Source organism: Papio anubis, chromosome 10, assembly GCF_008728515.1.
Source record: "Papio anubis isolate 15944 chromosome 10, Panubis1.0, whole genome shotgun sequence".
In the NCBI taxonomy this organism is placed as follows: domain Eukaryota; kingdom Metazoa; phylum Chordata; class Mammalia; order Primates; family Cercopithecidae; genus Papio; species Papio anubis.
The window spans coordinates 100,115,436-100,132,763 of record NC_044985.1 but is presented as its reverse complement, the minus strand read 5'-3'; the positions used below and the strand labels follow the sequence as shown (position 1 = coordinate 100,132,763).

General features: G+C 42.0%; 1 protein-coding gene and 1 long non-coding RNA gene across 2 annotated transcripts in view; one reads left to right on the top strand and one right to left on the bottom strand.

The window, feature by feature from the left end:
- MARCHF4 (membrane associated ring-CH-type finger 4) overlaps positions 1 to 17,328 on the top strand; it is a 111,749-nt gene that overhangs the window by 28,739 nt on the left and 65,682 nt on the right. The gene's annotated exons all lie outside the window — the stretch shown is intronic.
- Positions 3,116 to 16,920, bottom strand: LOC108581408. Its single transcript, XR_001893567.3, has 3 exons — positions 16,814 to 16,920; positions 5,323 to 5,442; positions 3,116 to 3,195 (listed from the first exon to the last, which is right to left on the bottom strand). It is a non-coding gene; the product is annotated as an uncharacterized LOC108581408 (long non-coding RNA).

Here is a 17,328-nt window from a genome sequence, read left to right as displayed (position 1 = left end):
CCAGCATTCTCCTTCTCCACCCACACCCCCACCATGAAATTGAATAGAATAGGATAGGAAAAGTCAGAGTATATTATGTAGAGGAAGAGCAAATATTGTTACATGCTTTTTTGTTTGTTTGTTTTTGTTTTTGTTTTGCTGTGGCTGAGTTAAAAAGTTGGGAAGTTTCTGTTCTAATTTGTCTTTCTGTACTGCCAAGCTGGAAATGACACTTCCCATTCCTCTATAACTAACACAACATTTCCAAAATCATAGTAAGACTATCTTCTGAAAACTGAGCTCTCTCCCAAATTCTCTACATTGCTAATGGTTTTGCCAGGGTTCCCATCAGTCCCCACTCCCCTGCCCCATCCTCTGTGGCTTCCTCCTCTGGCCCCATCCATACCGTATCAATTACCACTAGGTCCCACTCTGAGATCTCCAGCATTCATTCCCTCTCGTGATTCTCCTGCTTCAATTACAGTTACAGATATTACTATTCATATCCAAATAGTACTTCTAGCTACTCTTTTGACCTCTAGTTTCACAAAGTCCCTCGACTTCAGTTACAATCCTGATCCGTCATTTACCAGCTGCTATATGACCTCAGGGATGTTGTTGGACATTTCTGAGCCTCAATATCCCTACATGCAAAGTGAAACTATTTAATATTTTTCTCACAGGGCTGTTCTCAGAATTACAGGAGTATGGAGATAAATGTATATAAATATATAAAGCTGGATAAAGGACACACAAAGGGGCTAGCACAAGTTAGGAGCTCAGATATTAGCTTCTAGCCTCACAATGTGTCTGACACTATTATGGACTAAATGTTTGTGCACCGCCCCCAACGCCCAGATCATATGCTGAAATCCTAACCTCCGATGTGATGGTATTAGGAAGGGTGGGACCTTTGAGAAGTAATTGAATTTAGATGAGGTCATGTGGGTAGATTCTTCATGATGGGATTAGTGTCCTTATGAGACAAGGAAGAGACTAAAGCTCTCTCGGACGTGTAAGAATACAGCAAGAGGGAAGCTGTCTGCAAGCTGGAAAGACAGGTCTCACCAGAACCCAACCATGTTGGCACCGTGAGCTCAGATTTCCCAGCCTCCAGAACTGGGAGAAATAAATGTCTGTTATTTAAGCCACTCAGTCTATGATATTTTGTTATAGCAGCCCAAACTAAGACAGATACTCCACTAGCAAACCTTCCATGGCTCTCTATTGCCTGCTAAATGAAATATCTCAACTCTGGTCCTTGTCCCTTAAGAATCCCTCAACTTGGTCACAACCTGCCATTTAAGCCTTCACTTTCCACTGGTCCCAGTGCTTTGGGACAGGGGGACAGTTCACCGGTCCTCCTACAGACACGTGTGCTCCTGTCCCCATGCTTCTTCCTCAGGCAGTCCTTTCTGCCTGCCCCACCCTCTCCACAATCCCACCTCACTCTCCTGCTGGTCCCTACAGCATGGTCTTGCTGAAGGTGATCACAAGAGCCCACCTACCAGCTGGTGGCCCTACCTGGGACCTGGGAAGGAACTGGACTGGAACCCAGGAGCAGCAGGCATCTTGGAAGGGGGCATGTACTGTGTGGCCACACTTGGCAATCAGTTCCCTGGGCCAGTGCAGAGAAGGTGGCATACGGACCTTTCTGCAGGATCATGGAAAACAAAACCTCAGCCCCTCAAGGGAGTCTCTGAGTCCTCACTAAGACCCAAGTCCGCTCATTCCTCCCACAAGAATGAACTCCAGAATCTCTCTAACACACCTAACCCATTCCCACTTCTCCATGCAGGTTCACACCCCTTCCCACCATTCCTGCAGGCATTCTAGGCCCATCACAGCCACCCCTAGAACCTTGCCAGTCCCTCTGCAGGCCTGTCCTCAGCGCCCCCCAACCATCAACAGGACCTGTGCTGACTGGAGCACAGAAACATTTTTGCACCCAAGAGGGTCTTTTCTCCTCCTTGGAGACAGGCAGGTTTAGGTTCAACCAGCTGCCTTCTCTTGTTCCAGATGAGTTCTCCTGTGGGCTCCCATCACCCTATAGAAAATGGACTTTCAGTTTTCTCCTCTTTCAAGTGGAGGGAATAACAAGAACCTGGTGGGTGGTTGTCAGGAATTAACTGCAGTTAAAGTTCGGCACAGTTCCTGGTACCCTAAGGCCAGAGGGCTCAAACTGGGGGCTCTCAGAGGGCATATGGGCAAAGATACATTTTCTTTGGCTTAGTCTGGGTATGTAAACAAATGTTTTGAAATAAAAAGTTCTACATACACATACACACACACACTCCAGATCGGACTCCTCTTGAAAAATGGGAAGATCCAGAATCAATGGGCGGCTTCCTCCCACGAGGCAATTATGGGCCGATGCTGAATAGTGGTTGCCCCTAATGATGAGTTTGCCACAGTCATCTCCAACCTTCTTATCTGACCCTCTGCTCATATGACTGATATTTAATATTGCTGTAATATTGCAATCCTTCTGTGCTGGTTGGTGAGCAGCTGCTGTCTGGGACTTCACCATCCTGGCTGCTCCAGTCCCTCCCTGGGACCCCCCAGACCTCACTAGGATTCAGCACCTAAAGGATTAATGCCCAGTCCAGTGGGGGAGCCCCTGGGACCATGTTTCTTGGTGGCTGAGGGGTTGGTGTCTGTGCAGGTCCAGTTGTTAAAGATTTAGAGTAACATTCCCACCGAGAGGCACTAGAGTTGCTGTCCTCCATTCACCCCTTCAGTCCTCAGCATTGAAAACAGGGTCTGGTGCACAGTAGGTACTAAGCCTACTAAGACTTTGACTTTGTGGACTGAGTTTTGCCTTATGCCCTTAAAACCATTAGTTTCCTCTCCTTGGCCTTGCCCTCCCCTTCCTTTAAGGCTAACAGAAGACGGCCCTCCCAGATGCTACCCTTTGCACAGCTCTGCCTCTCTCCAGGCTCAGTTCGCATCAGCAGTGAACGTGGGTGGGGTCTGGGCTGCTCCCTTGGCTCAGGCTCAAGCCCCAGTGGAAGAGACAAGCAGGCCTCTTCCAGGAGCCATGGTTGAGGGATGCAGCTGGTGCCTTTTGCCTTGCGGGTAGCCAAAGTACAGTCATTCACGAGAGACCGTGGGTGTAATCAAAACCATTTTATTTCTCAGACAATGGAAACAAACAGAACAGCCATCTCAGTCAGGACATGGAAGGACCAGCAGGGAGCAGGCAGATTGGAGGAGCTGCAAAATAGTATAAATTAATGGAAATGATTCTGCTGGCATTGCTCACTGCCTCCTCCGAATAGTTCCAGCAACTGCTTTCCCGGGGCCCGGCCACTCAGGGAGGGTAAACGCTGGAGGATCCGAGGAGAGTGAGGGGAGGGGGAGGAAGAGGAACTGACTGACCAACTGGGCATAGTTCACAACCTGGACATTTAACTTTCCAAGCCAGGAGGCTTCAGTGTGAGTCTTGTGCTGCCCCTGACCGGCTCTGTGACCTTGGACAAGGCGCCTCACTTCTCTGGGCCTCGGTTTTCATATCGCTGAGTAGAATGGGATAGTGCAGCATCCAAGGCCCTGCCAGCCCCTATTCTGTGGCCCCCACATACTATTTTATATAGTATACTTCCCTCGTCCCTACTCCAACACTGTATTTTCTCTGTTGAAATACTTGGCTCATAGACAGCTCTGTCTCCTACAGCCAGGAGCTCCTCCTCAAGGGTAGGGACCACTTCCTTTCCCTTTTTGTCCATGAGGTCCTAGGGGCATGGGAGATGCTCAGTCAGCCCTGGAAGGCTGGACCAACGGTAGGCTAAGACTGTTGCAGGTGGCAGCCTTCGGGGGCTACTGACAAAGCCAAAGGAAGAGCAAGTGTTGGTGGAATTAGGCGAAATTGCTGGCTTGTCTGGATTTGGATGGGGTGTGTTGACTCAAACCTGGAGCCCCCCAGGCCTCTTCCTCTCCCTTCTCTAAAGGTAGCCTCAGAAGGCTGCAAGGAGAGAGCCAGGGAGACCTGTGTGAGTTTCTGGTGAAACCGAACCGCCAGCCCTTCAAAATCATGGGATTTATATTCTTGTGTCACCCTAAATTAAACAACAAACAACACTCAGACGGGAATTCCACCCCCACTCCCTCCCAGCCCACTCTGAGGTCCCTCCTTCTGGCCAGGAAAGCTAAGCATGCTTCCAAGCGCCCAGGTTGTAAAAGGAATCTGGCAGCAGGCTTTGTGGAAAAGCTCCAGGGACTGGATGGGTCTGAACAGCAGCCCCACCCTCTCGACTTCCTGTTTCTTTTGTTTGGGGCGAGGAATTGGGAAGAAAGGCTGCAGGGGAGGTTTGGGAAAGACAGAGGCAGATAACGGCTGCAAATTCAGCTTCTCCAACCCAGCGGACTTGAGGGAAAGGGAGTGGGTGCTGGGGAGGAGAGCCCAGCAGGGAGGGAGCCAGCTGCTACTTGATTTAAAGAGTTGTTTTCCAGTCACTCCAGCAGGAGGCCCAGAGAGATGGTGGAAATTAAGTGCATAAGTCCCCTGAGGCTCCACAGTACCTGATTGCCCTGGCCGGGTCCTGGGTGATAATGGGATCTCCTGGAGGGTCTTTATGGGATCCTTGCTGATGCCAGCCTTATACTTGAGAGGCCCCAGTAAAACCCGAAGCCCTAAGTCAGTGCCTGCCCCATAGAAGGCACATGAATGAACGAATGAACAGATGGATGAATGACCAGGAGGGCAGATGAGGATTTGAAAAGGATTGTAAAACTGCCAGACACCCTGTGTTAATGCCACTTTCACTCTTGCTGAAGAAAAACACTTCTCCAGAGCAGCCAAGAGAGAAAAGCGTGTTTTACAAGAGGAGGGGAAGGGTAGAGGAGAGGAAAGAATGAATGGATTTTGTGTTTTGACATATTTACTCAAAAATGTGGAAACTGCTCAGCACCTGCTAATTAGAGTCAGAGCAACCTGCACTCCCTGCAATGTGCAAATGCCAAGGCAGCATGAGCCTGAAGGATGGGTGGATTTCCCAAGGGGATTATGGGCTTTTCCCCAATGGAGGAGAGAGGACCATGGGAAGTAGGAGGGTGGAGATGAGGAGCAGAGGTAGGTGCTGAGAAGGGCAGGGCCATTGAACACTGCACCTTGGATTTCTTGGCATATTTTCTTTACTCTCTTCTCCCATAGACGCCTAGAATGTTGAGACTGCTGTTGGGCACCAGGAAAGGGGGGATTGGTAACTAGGTCTATCCTGTCAAACTACAGATCAGGAACTGCAATCCTGAGGTCAAAGACTGGTCCAAGGCTCCCCTTGTCTTTTTTCTAACTCTCATCTATCTTAGGAATCTCTCCCATCTCCCTGCTCCTTCCTGTCCAACCTGGGATAGCCAAGAGGTAGGAACGCAGGTCCTGGATTCAAACTTCCTGGGTCTCACTCTTCCTTCTCCAACTTGCTTGCTGTGCCTTTTAGGAAAGTTTCTTGGCTTCAGCTTTTTCTCCTGTAAATGGGAGATAATAAGAGCACTCACTTGGTAGGGTTGTGGTGAGGATTAAATAAGATGATCCGTTTGAAGAGCTTGACACTTAGTAACTATTTGATGACTATGGGCTACCATCTTTGAAGACTTTGGAATCCAAGAGCCATGAGTATCCTAGTTCAGCCACTGATTAGCTGTGTGACTATATGGGTCAGGATCTGTTCAGGAACACAGGCCACCCTAGATTGTTCACGCGGGGATTTTAACATCAGGAAGAGTTATGGAGGTGGCAGTGGAGCTGTAAGTCCACGCAGGAGAGGCTGAGGCGGAGCAGAGATGGAATGTAGGAAGGCAGTGCCTAAACTGGAGGGACAAAAGGAGGAGGTAGGTTACTAGAACCTGGGAATCCAGGATTGATGGGAACTGGGACCATTGAGGAAGGGCTGTCAAGGTGTATGGGGGCTGGAACCAAGGAGGCAAACAGCCACTGTTGAAGCTGCTACCTGCAGTTGCTACCTGGAGCTGGGAGGAAACCAGCAGAAACTTCTGTGGTTTTTCCCTAACTCCCATCCTCCAGCCTCCCACCTGGCTGAACCAGTTGGCAATTGTGTCTAGGTAGTGTAGATTGCAGGGCCAGTGCTCTGGGAGAGACAGCAGAAGAGGGCAAGGCAAAGAGTGACTACACAGCACCTGGGCAAGTTATTTACCCTCTTGCACTTCAGTGTTCTAAACTGCTTGAGAAAAAGCTGGGAAGGGGAGAGGATGTTTGGTATGATTGCTAGGAGAATTATATGACATAAGGCATGTAAAGTCTATGCCACAGGGCCTGGTCATAGCCAATAACTGTGGGCTCATCATGTTCCCTCCTCCAGGATCCAACTCCAGTCTTAACTCTTCAAGAAGTCACTGCTGACCTCTGTGATCTTAGACCACTTTGCTCATACTTTTATGAGTGTGTTTTTCCACATTGCGGTGCCATTTCTGATCAAATATCTGTCTCTTTCACTAGAGTCTGAACTTCTAGAAGTGTCTTCCTCCTTTTGGTGTCCTTTGCTCCTTAAGTGCCTGCCACTCAATAGTTAGAGGATGCAAACCCTGTATGTCAGCATACAACGTGTAACTGTTCAAAACAGTCTCCAAGCAATGCTGTAGTTCATGGGGTATGAGTTTCTAGAAGTAGTGAGTCACTAAGCAATTTTTTTTTTATTGTACTTTAAGTTCTAGGGTACATGTGCAAAACATGCAGGTTTGTTACATATGTATACGTATGCCATGTTGGTGTGCTGCACCCATTAACTTGTCATTTACATTAGGTATATCTCCTAATGCTATCCCTCCCCTTTCCCCGACTAACTAAATTTAAAGAAGGGAAGGGAAAGACCAGGAAAGAGATGTGAAGTTCAAGGAAAATGAGAAATATGAAGACTTGGAGAGAGGCACGGTGGCTTATTTAAGGCCATATACATTGGAAGGGTCTCCTGGCTTCTAAGCTAATGAGTGATTAAAAACTCTTTTTTCTTTTTATAAAGAATAATACATTTTCAATGTCGAAATTTTAGGAAATTCAGGTACACAAAAAGAAGAAAATAAAAATTATCCATAATGCCAACCCCAAAATAACTAAATATTTTGGAGTTTATCCATTCAGTCACATGCATATGGCATTTTTTTGTGTGTTTGCTAAAGTAGTATCAGTCTGTTTCACAGCTTTTTAAAAACTTAACAACAATGCTTGAACAACTTTTCAAGACATCAAATATGCCTTCACAGCACAAATTTTAAAGCTTCATAACAGCCCGCTGATCCATTTAACCAACACCTGTTATTGAAATTTTTACTTGTCTTTAATATTTTACTGTATTAGATAATTCTAGTACAAAATCCATATAGCCTGATCTTTTTGCACATTGTCATTCATTCTTTTTTAACCTTTCTTTTTTTCTTTTTTTTTTTTTTTGAGATGGAGTCTTGCTCTGTCACCTAGGCTGGAGTGCAGTGGCATGATCTCGGCTCACTGCAACCTCCATCTCCCAGATTCCAGTGATTCTTCTGTCTCAGCCTCCTGATAGCTGGGACTACAGGCATGCACGACCGTACCTGGCTAATTTTTGTATTTTTATTAGAGATGGGGTTTCACCTTGTTGGCCAGGCTGGTCTCGAACTCTTAACCTCAAGTGATCTGCCTGCCTCAGCCTCCCAAAGTGCTGGGATTACAGGTGTGAGCCACCGTGCCTGGCCTCTGTTTTAAAAATAATTTATTTGAAGCAGAATTGTTGGTCAATGAATCCCATTCGCATTTTTACAGTTTCTAACAAGGGTTGCCAAATTGCTTTCCAGAAAGCTTTTTTTTTTTTAAATCTATTTGCCTTTCCCATTTGCCATGGAGGAAGTGGTTTTGGGTGATTTACCAACACCGAATCGATCTAAAGCCATTTTGCCGAAAATCAATTCATCAAATAACCAGTTCACAAAATAGCCAGTTAGGAAGATCGAGTGACAGACAGACAGAACAAGCCAAAGACAGACAGACAGAACAGACAGAACAAGCCAAAGCCACTTCTTCAAACTACCAATGAACAGAATGAATAATTTAACAAATGTACTGATTAACATAGTTGTAAAGCAATTTCTACTTTGCAGGAAGGTTTTCATGTGGTTTTTGGAGATCAAAAAGTCTGAGTGGATAGGTTTTCATTTTATTCTTACAGCAGGCATTACAGATTACTCAGTTTGTTGAAATGATGGGGCTTTGTGTGTGGGTATCTTTAATATTCAAAAAGTGTATTTCCTCATTAGACACCAGAATGTTGTCATTTTAAACGGGAATCTTTCGGTTTTTACTGATTTGTTTTGAATTCTTTTTTAATGTCATTTTCTGTTGCCACACTTAAAATTTTTATGAGTGTTCAGCTACTTTCTCCACAGTTTCTCAGTTTATTCCTAGCAATTAGTGAACAAAATTTAATATGTGATATGGGTGCTACTGCCACTTCTTAGTCCCCCTCTTAGCTTAGCAATTGTCTAGCATTTTTTGGATTAGTAACCAATTGACTTGTTATCTTTCCTTAATACCTTTTTTTTTTTTTTTGAGACAGAGTCTCGCTCTGTCGCTCAGGCTAGAGTGCAGGGGTGCAGTCTCAGCTCACTGCAATCTCTGCCTCACTGGTTCAAGCGATTCTCCTGCCTCAGCCTCCTAAGTAGCTGGAATTACAGGTTTGTGCCACCATGCCCAGCTAATTTTTGTATTTTTAGTAGAGATGGGGTTTCAACATGTTGGCCAGGCTAGTCTTGAACTCCTGACCTCAAGCGATCCACCTGCCTCGGCCTCCCAAAGTGCTGGGATTACAGGCATGAGCCACTGTGCTTGGTCTTCCTTAATATTTTTGTATTTTATGTATTTCTATTGTATATTGATCATTAGTGTCTGTTGTATTCAAGGCACTCATTGTACTGCTCATTAAAGTAATCTCTCCTAGATTTCTGTACTCCTTTTTGGCCGCCTGGAACAGTTTACTCTTTTTTGTCAACTCTTCTACAAACTGCTAGTAAGTCCTCAGATCCCAAGTATTCCTTGCTAGACATCAAAATGTCAGAATTTCATATTAGATGGGGTTGTTTCCTCTGATCTCTTTAGTATGCTGATGAATGTCTCTTACATTTATTCAATTACATGCATTTTTAGCATTCATTTGCTAATTCCTCAGATCGTGTGTTAACCTCAATGCATTTCTAGCCATTAAATTGTTAAATTTTTATCATTTCTCCTGTGAGGAATTCACAGGATTGTTTTGGACTCCTGCGTGCCATTTTCTATCATTCCAATCTTTAGTCAGTTGGGATTTTCTTTTATTTCTCAATGGCATATCAGCTTCTATTTTAAATCCTTCTGATGGTTTCTGCCCTTTTCTTGCTTAGCCCATCTTCCCGGCTACTCTTTGGAGCCAATTAATGTTTGACTCCCTTAGTTAATTTCATATTTATAGTGAATCTATATCCAGATTAGGTGATTCTAATCTGTCAGATACCTTCTTTTTCATATTTTGACCAGTTTTGTCTTGATTGTGAGCTATATAGATTTTCTGAAAATTGCTATCAAGTTGATATTATTATTATTATTATTATTATTTTTTACAACTTATAAATCATCCATGATTACTGGAAATAACACACGGCTATTTGAACGGTGGGATAATTCTGAAGGTTCCCTTCCTACATCATTCCTCACAGTACTCCAGAATCCACAGGCTACTTTCAGTGTTACTGTAAATTGGTAAATTTGGTACATTTATTGAATTATTCCACTAACGGGCTATTTGGAGAATCCATGTTTTAGTGAGTTCTTTTCTGATACAACAGCCTGCTTTCTTATGAAAGTCCTATTTTCTTGCCTCCTTGACAACTATCTCAGTTTTCCATTGCTGCTGTACTATTATAAATAGCTACAAACTAGGTAGCTTTAGGCCAGGCGCACTGGTGGCTCATGCCTGAAATCCCAGTGCTTTGGGAGGCTGAGGTGGGAGGATTGCTTGAGGCCAGGAGTATGAGACCAGCCTGGGCAAGGGAGCAAGACCTTGTCTCTACAAAAAATTTAAAAACTAGCTGGGTATGGTGGCATGCAACTGTAGTGTTAGCTACGTGGGAGGCTAAGGAGGGAGGATCGCTTGAGTTCAAGAGTTGGAGGCTACAGGGAGCTGTGATTATGCCACTGCACTCCACCCTGGGCAACAGAGCAAGACCCACAAAAAAAGATGTTAGGATATCACCTTACTTTCTGGAGGCCCTAGGGAAAAATTCCTTTTTTGCTCATTCGGGTTGCTGGCAGAACTCAATTCCCTGTGATTGAAGGACGAAGTCTCTGTTTTCTTGCTGGCTAGTGGCCACCACATTCCTTGGCTCAAAGCCTTCTTCCTCCATCTTCAAATCCAACAACAGCGGTCAGTCCTCCTCACATCACATCTCTCTGATCCACTCTCCTGCCTTCTTCCACCTTTAAGGGCCTGTGTTATTAGATCGGATCCACCTGGATGATCTAGGACACTCTTCCTACACTAAGCTGATTAGCAACCTTAGTTCCCCTTTGTCATGCAGTGTAACATATTCACAAGTTCCATGGTTTAGGATATGGGCATCTTTGGGGGGTCGTATTCTATTCTGCCTATCAAGCCAACATTAGGTATTATTGTTAGAAAAAAAAAAAAAATTACTTCAGCCAGGTTGTTTCAGGCCTCGATTTAGGAGAGTGATATAGGAGGCCCAATGATTGCTTTGGCACCATGTCACAAAAGTTTCCCCACATTCTACGTGGCAGAGGCTCCAGGCTGTGGTCAGTGCCGAAGGGTGTTGCGATGTGTCCCAGGGACAGGTGTCTTTCCAGGGCATGTTAACTATAGGGGGATGGAAGCTGTCATCATTCTCCTGAGGGAGAAAAGGTGAGAAGAAACTTGGAAGATTTTAAGAGAAAATGGGATCAAAAGAGACTGTTTTAGTGCAGGGAGACATGAGTAAACCTGGAGCAAGTGGGGAGCTGATTTTATGATTCCTGTGGTGCAGCTGCTGGGATGTGGGGCATGCATGTGCGACTTGTGTGGCACCTACCACGTAGGTTTCCATATTTGTTGTGCAATTTACATTCCCACTAGCAACGAAGAGGCTCCACCGCTTCTGCCACACTGGTATTGTCCATCATTTTAACATGAGTCAATCTAGTGGGGTCATATGGCATCTCATTTTGGTTTTAAATTCAGTTTTTACGAGCACTGAAGCTGAGCACTTTTTCATACATTTATTGGCCCTTTGGACATGTTCTTTTGTGAAGTACCTGTTCAAGCCTTGTACTCATTTTTCTGCAGGGTTAGCTGTCTCTTTTTGGTTTCTAAGAGTTCTTTCTATGTTTTGAATTTCAGTTCTTTGTCATATAAGCATTTTGCAAATACCTTCTTCTATTCTGGGGCTTGCCCCTTTACTCTCTAAATTGAATCTTTGGCTGAGCTAATGTTCTTAATTTTACCAATTTTTCCCCTTATATGATTAATGATATTTGTGTGTTATGTAAGAAAATTTTGCCTATCCCAAAGATCATGAAAATATTCTTCTTTGTTTTCTTCTAGAAGAGTTATGAATTTTCCTTTCACACTTAATCCACCTAGAATTGGTTTTTGTGTATGGGATTGGGTGGGTTCAAGATGCACTTTTTTTTTGGTATGGATATATAATTTACCCAGCAACTGTTTATTAAGAAGACTAGCTTTCCCTCACCACCCTACCATTTCACACTTGTCATAAATCAAGTAATCGTGTATCCGTGTATGTGGATCTATGTCTGGACTCTCCTCTATTCCACTAGTCTCTTTCAATTTAATTCAATACCACACTGAATTGATTACTATGGCTATATCATTAGTCTTAATATCTGGTAGTTCAGACAGCTTTGTTAATTCATAGATGCATCTGGGGAGATGACTGTCTTTATATTTTATTAAATTTCAGCAAATTTTGTAGTTTTCAGTATAAAGATCTTGCATATCTTTTTTAACACCTATTTTTAAGTATTTTAAAGTTTTGATGCTATTGTAAATGAAATTATTTAAATTTTTTTTCTTTCTGTTTGCACTGATAATATAAATTGACTTTTTTTTTTTTTTTTTTTTGCTTGCACTGTCACATATGCAGAGCAGTGATTTTTATATTGGATTTAAAATCAATAAATCTTGCCAAATTCAGTTTTTGGGGGTTTTGGGTTTTTTGTTTTTTTCTTTTTTCTTTTCTTTCTTTCTTTTTCTTTTTTTTTTTTTTTTTGCAACAGAGTCTTGCTCTGTCACTCAGGCTGGAGGGCAGTGGCTCAATCTCTGCGCACTGCAACCTCCACCTCCTGGGTTCAAGCGATTCTTGTGCCTCAGCATCCTAAGTAGCTGGCATTACAGGTGTGTGCCACCACGCCTGGCTAATTTTTTGTATTTTTAATAGAGATAGGGTTTTGCCATTTTGCCCAGGCTGATCTTGAACTCCTGGGCTCAAGCGATCCTCTTGCCTTGGCCTCCCAAAGTGCTGGGATTACAGGCACGAGCCACTGTGCCTGGCCCCAAATTCAGCTTTTAATTACAATATGTATATTCTTTTTTCTTTTTTTTTCTTTTTTTTTTTTTTTTGAGATGGAGTCTCACTCTGTTGCCCAGGCTGGAGTGCAGTGGCACGATCTCAGCTCACTGCCAGCTCTGCCTCCTGGGTTCACTCCATTCTCCTGCCTCAACCTCCCGAGTAGCTGGGACTACAGGCGCCCACCACCACACCCAGCTAATTTTTTGTATTTTTGGTAGAGACAGGGTTTTCACCGTGTTAGCCAGGATGGTCTTGATCTCCTGATTTTGTGATCTGCCTGCCTTGGCCTCCCAAAGTGCTGGGATTACAGGCCTGAGCCACCACGCCCGGCCGATTATTTTTTTCTATGTATACTGACTCCAAATAATGCAAATTTTATTCTTTCCTTTACAATTCTTATAACAAGTTACATATTTGTTTTTACTGTTTTATTGAAGTGGCTTAAGACTTCTAGCATAATACGAATAGAAACTGTGATGTGTGCTGAGCATCTGTTCATCTCTGATTTCATGGGAAAATTTTCACTATTTCTCAGTATTATTTTTACCTTAAGAGTTTTGTAGATACTCTAAAAGATATAAAAATTCTCTTTTAGTCTTAGTTCACTAATAACTTTTTCATGCATGGGAGTTGAATTATTAAAACTTTTTCTCATGTATTTAGATGGCTATGTGATTTTTCTCAGTTTTTCTGTTTATGGCATGAACTATGTTGATTGGTTTTCATTTGTTAGATAATTCTTGTGTTTTTGAACAAATCCACTTAGTCCTGATATATTGTCTATTTTATATATTGGTGGATTCAATTTGCTGATATTTTGTTTATAACTTTTGTGCTACAGTCTTGGAAGATATTGGCCAAAATCTTCTTTGCTTTTCATGTGTATGTCAGATTTTGATATCCAAATCATATTTGCTTCATAGAATGCAATATTCTCTATTTTTTGAGTTTGCATAATATTGTTATTATTTGTTTCTTAAATATTTGGGATAATTGATCAGTGAAGCCATTTGTGCCTAGAGTTTTCTTTGTGTGAAGATTTTTAATTATACATTTAATTGATTTACTAGATATACAGCTATTCAGATTTTAATTTTTTAATTGTTTTTTTTTTAATTGTGCTTTTCTAGAAATTTTTCCATTTCTCTAAATTGTCTAAAATGTTTGGCATGAGGATGTGTAATAGTCTATTAACTTCTTAGTGTCTGAAAGGTTTGCGGTGAATTTAATTTCTAATATAGGTAATTTGTGCTTTTCCTCTTTCTGTCTTGATGAGTCTTGTTAGAGATCAATTCATTTTTATTAGTCTTTTCAAAGACCAAAATTTGGCTTTGTTGACTTTCTCTAAGGTGCATTTGTTTTCTATTTCATTACTTTCTTTTTGTTGTTGTTTTGTTTTGTTCTCTATTTCATTAATTTCTTATCTTATTTTTATGATTCCCTTCCTTCTACTCACTTTGAGTTTAATTTGCTGTTCTTTTAAAACATTATTCAATGAATACTCAGATTCTTGAATTTCAGCCTTGTTCTTTCCTAATATAAATATATAAAGCTATAAGTAAAGCTTTAATTGCATCACATATTTTTGATTTGTCATATTTTATTATTAAGGATGAAAATTCTGCACTGTGATTTCTTCTTTGACCTATGGATTATTTAGAATTTTATTACTTAATATTTGGTGATATTTTAGGGTTTTTTTGTTATTGGTTTCTAGTTTAAGTTAACATACTCAGAAAATTCTGACTGATTTCAGTTCTTGGGATTTTCTTAGAACTTCGTTTTTGGCACAATATATGTTCAAATTTTAGAAACATTTCATGTAGACTTGAAAAAAATGTATTAGTACTTTTTGTCATCATTATGAACAGTATTTTGTATGTATCTGTAGGTCAAGTTTGTGTCAATTTTGTTTTTCAGATCTTTCATATCCTCATTAATTTTTTGTCTGATCATTCTGTCAGTTATCAAGAGAGATGTGGTAAAGTTTCCCTCTGTGATTGTAGTTTTATCTATTTCTCCTTTTAGCTCTCTTCATCTTTGTTTTATATACTTTTAGTGATATGAAAGTTATATATAAGCCAATAATTGTTATGTTTTCCTGATAGACTGACCATACTGTCATTATAAAATCATTATCAATGAAAAAATTGACCACACTCTCACACTATCATTATAAAATGGATGACCCTATTCATTCATTACAGCATTAATCTCTCTGGTAGTGTTAGTGCTTCATGCTACAAATCTACTTTGTCTGGTATCAGTATAGCTACATAGTTTTCTTTTAATTAGTGTTTACTAGGCCTTTTTTTTTTTTTTTTTTTTGAAGCAGACTCTCATTCTGTTGCCCAGGGTAGAGTACAGTGATCATAGCTCACTGCAGCCTCAAACTCCTGGGCTGCAGGAATTTGAGGCAAGGAATCCTTTTGCCTCAGCCTCCCAAGTAGCTAGGATGACAGGTGTGCATCACCACACCAGCTAATGTTTTATTTTTGTAGAAACAGGGGTGTCACTATGCTACCCAGGCTGGTCTCAAACTGCTGGCCCCAGGCGATCCTCCCTCCTTGGCCTCCCAAAGTGCTAGGATTACAGGTGTGAGCCACTCGACCCAGCCCTTTTCTTTCTATCTGTTGTGCCCTTACATTTAAGGGACATACAGTTGGGTTTTTATTCTTATCTAGCATGACCATATTCGTATTTTCATTGAAGTAGACTATCTACATTTAATGTAATTACTGATATAGTTAGGTTTATATTTACTATCTTTCTATTTGTTTTCTGATTTTTTAATTTGTCATACCTGTTTTAGGTCATTTTCTCTCCTTTCTTGCCTTCTTTTATATTAATCCAGTATTTTTCCCTGTATTAGCTTCTTAGTTATACATTCTTCTATTCTTCTTATAGTGGCCACTCTTGCTTACTATGGTCCAATATAAGTGATATTTTTCCCATTTCTGAAATAATCCAAAGACCTTATAAAGTTTAAACCTGTCAACTACCTCAGGGTGTTTTTATTTTTATCATAGCTTTCATTTTTTATTTTATTTTTTTTGTTTTGTTTTGTTTTTGTTTTCTTGTTTGTTTGAGATGGAATTTCGTTCTTGTTGTTCAGGCAAAATCTCAGTTCACTGCAACCTCCACCTCACTGGTTCAAGTGATTCTTGTGCCTCAGTCTCTGGAGTAGCTGGGATTACAGGCGCCCACCACCATGCCCGGCTAATTTTTGTATTTTTAGTAGAGACAGGGTTTCACTTTGCTGGCCAGGCTGGTCTCAAACTCCTGACCTCAGGTGATCCAGCTGCCACGGCCTCAAAAAGTGCTGGCATCACAGGTGTGCGCCTCTGCTCCTGACCTATCGTAGCTTTTAATTCTACAAATATTTAATCCCCCATAAGATGTCATTGTTATTGCTCTGTGCAACCAATAATTCTATTGCATTTATACCAAATTTACTCTTTGAGTTGCCCCTCATTTTTTCCTGCATTTTCCACAAACAACTGATAAACTCTGGGTGATGTCTCCAAACACTAAGAAGTGAGCAAGGGCTCTAAGGGACCCTGGAGGGTAAAGCTGAGATGTAACAGGAGTCACAGTGAAACAGAACCATAAGTCCTAGGTTCCACCAGATGTGCAGTTTGAACAACTTATTTCATATTTCTGAACCTCAGTTTCTTCTCTTAAAATCAGGATTGTCAGGCGGATCACGAGGTCAGAAAATCGAGACCATCCTGGCCAACATGGTGAAACCCCATCTCTATTAAAACAAAAATTAGCCGGGCATGGCGGTGCACACTTGTAATCCCAGCTACTTGGGAGGCTGAGACAGGAGAATCGCTTGAACCTGGGAGGCGGAGGTTGCAACGAGCCGAGATTGCGTCATTGCACTCTAGCCTGGTGACAGAGCGAGACTCCGTCTCAAAAACAAAAACAAAAACAAATCAGGATTGTACACCCCCTTGCGTTTCCTGTCTTGCAGGTATATTGAAGATTAAATGAGGTAGCAGATGTAAAAGTACTATATGAACTACAGCAGGGATTATAAACTGATCTATGGACTATCGGCAGGCAGCAGACATGTTTTCTTGACCTACAGAGAGCTTTCTTTCTTTTCTTCTTCTTCTTTTTTTTTTTTTTTTTTTTTTGCAAGCTAATGTTAAAAAAAATATGTCACATAAAAATACGAATTCCTGCCTTTTTCCCTAGAAGGAAAATCTGAAGATCTGGTGACTGTAAAAAACTTGTAGATCTGGTTTCACATCTGTAGAACAATGAGGTAGGGCTGAATAGTGCTTACCCTCTGCCTGGGCGCAATCTCAGTTGGGTCAAATCCCGCCATTCTCAACAAGGACACACGTGCACTCATTTATGTGGCCAGGTTTACTCCACTCTGCCTCCTTTCTTATCTCATTTCATGGCTCTTGCTAAAGCATTGTATCAACAATAGTCATTATTACCCATTTAAAAGCCAGGGACACACAGAGACAGAGCTTTCTAATGTTAAGTGTTGCTAAGCGCTGAAACAGGTGACTGAGAGAGGTTGCAGAAAAGCTTTCCCTGGAGATCTAAAAATAAAACCAATTAGTTTTTATCTATAGACTTTCCAGGATGCAGGAAAGGGGCAAAATGACTGTACCAAGGTCTTTCCAGGTTTTAAATTTGGTTGGGGGTGGGGAGGAGCTATTTTAGAACGTATAGAAGCAGATGTCAAGATGAGGGGAAAAGGCTGGGCACGGTGGCTCACGCCTGTAATCCCAGCACTTTGGGAGGCCCAGGCGGGCAGATCACGAGGTCAGGAGATCGAGACCATCC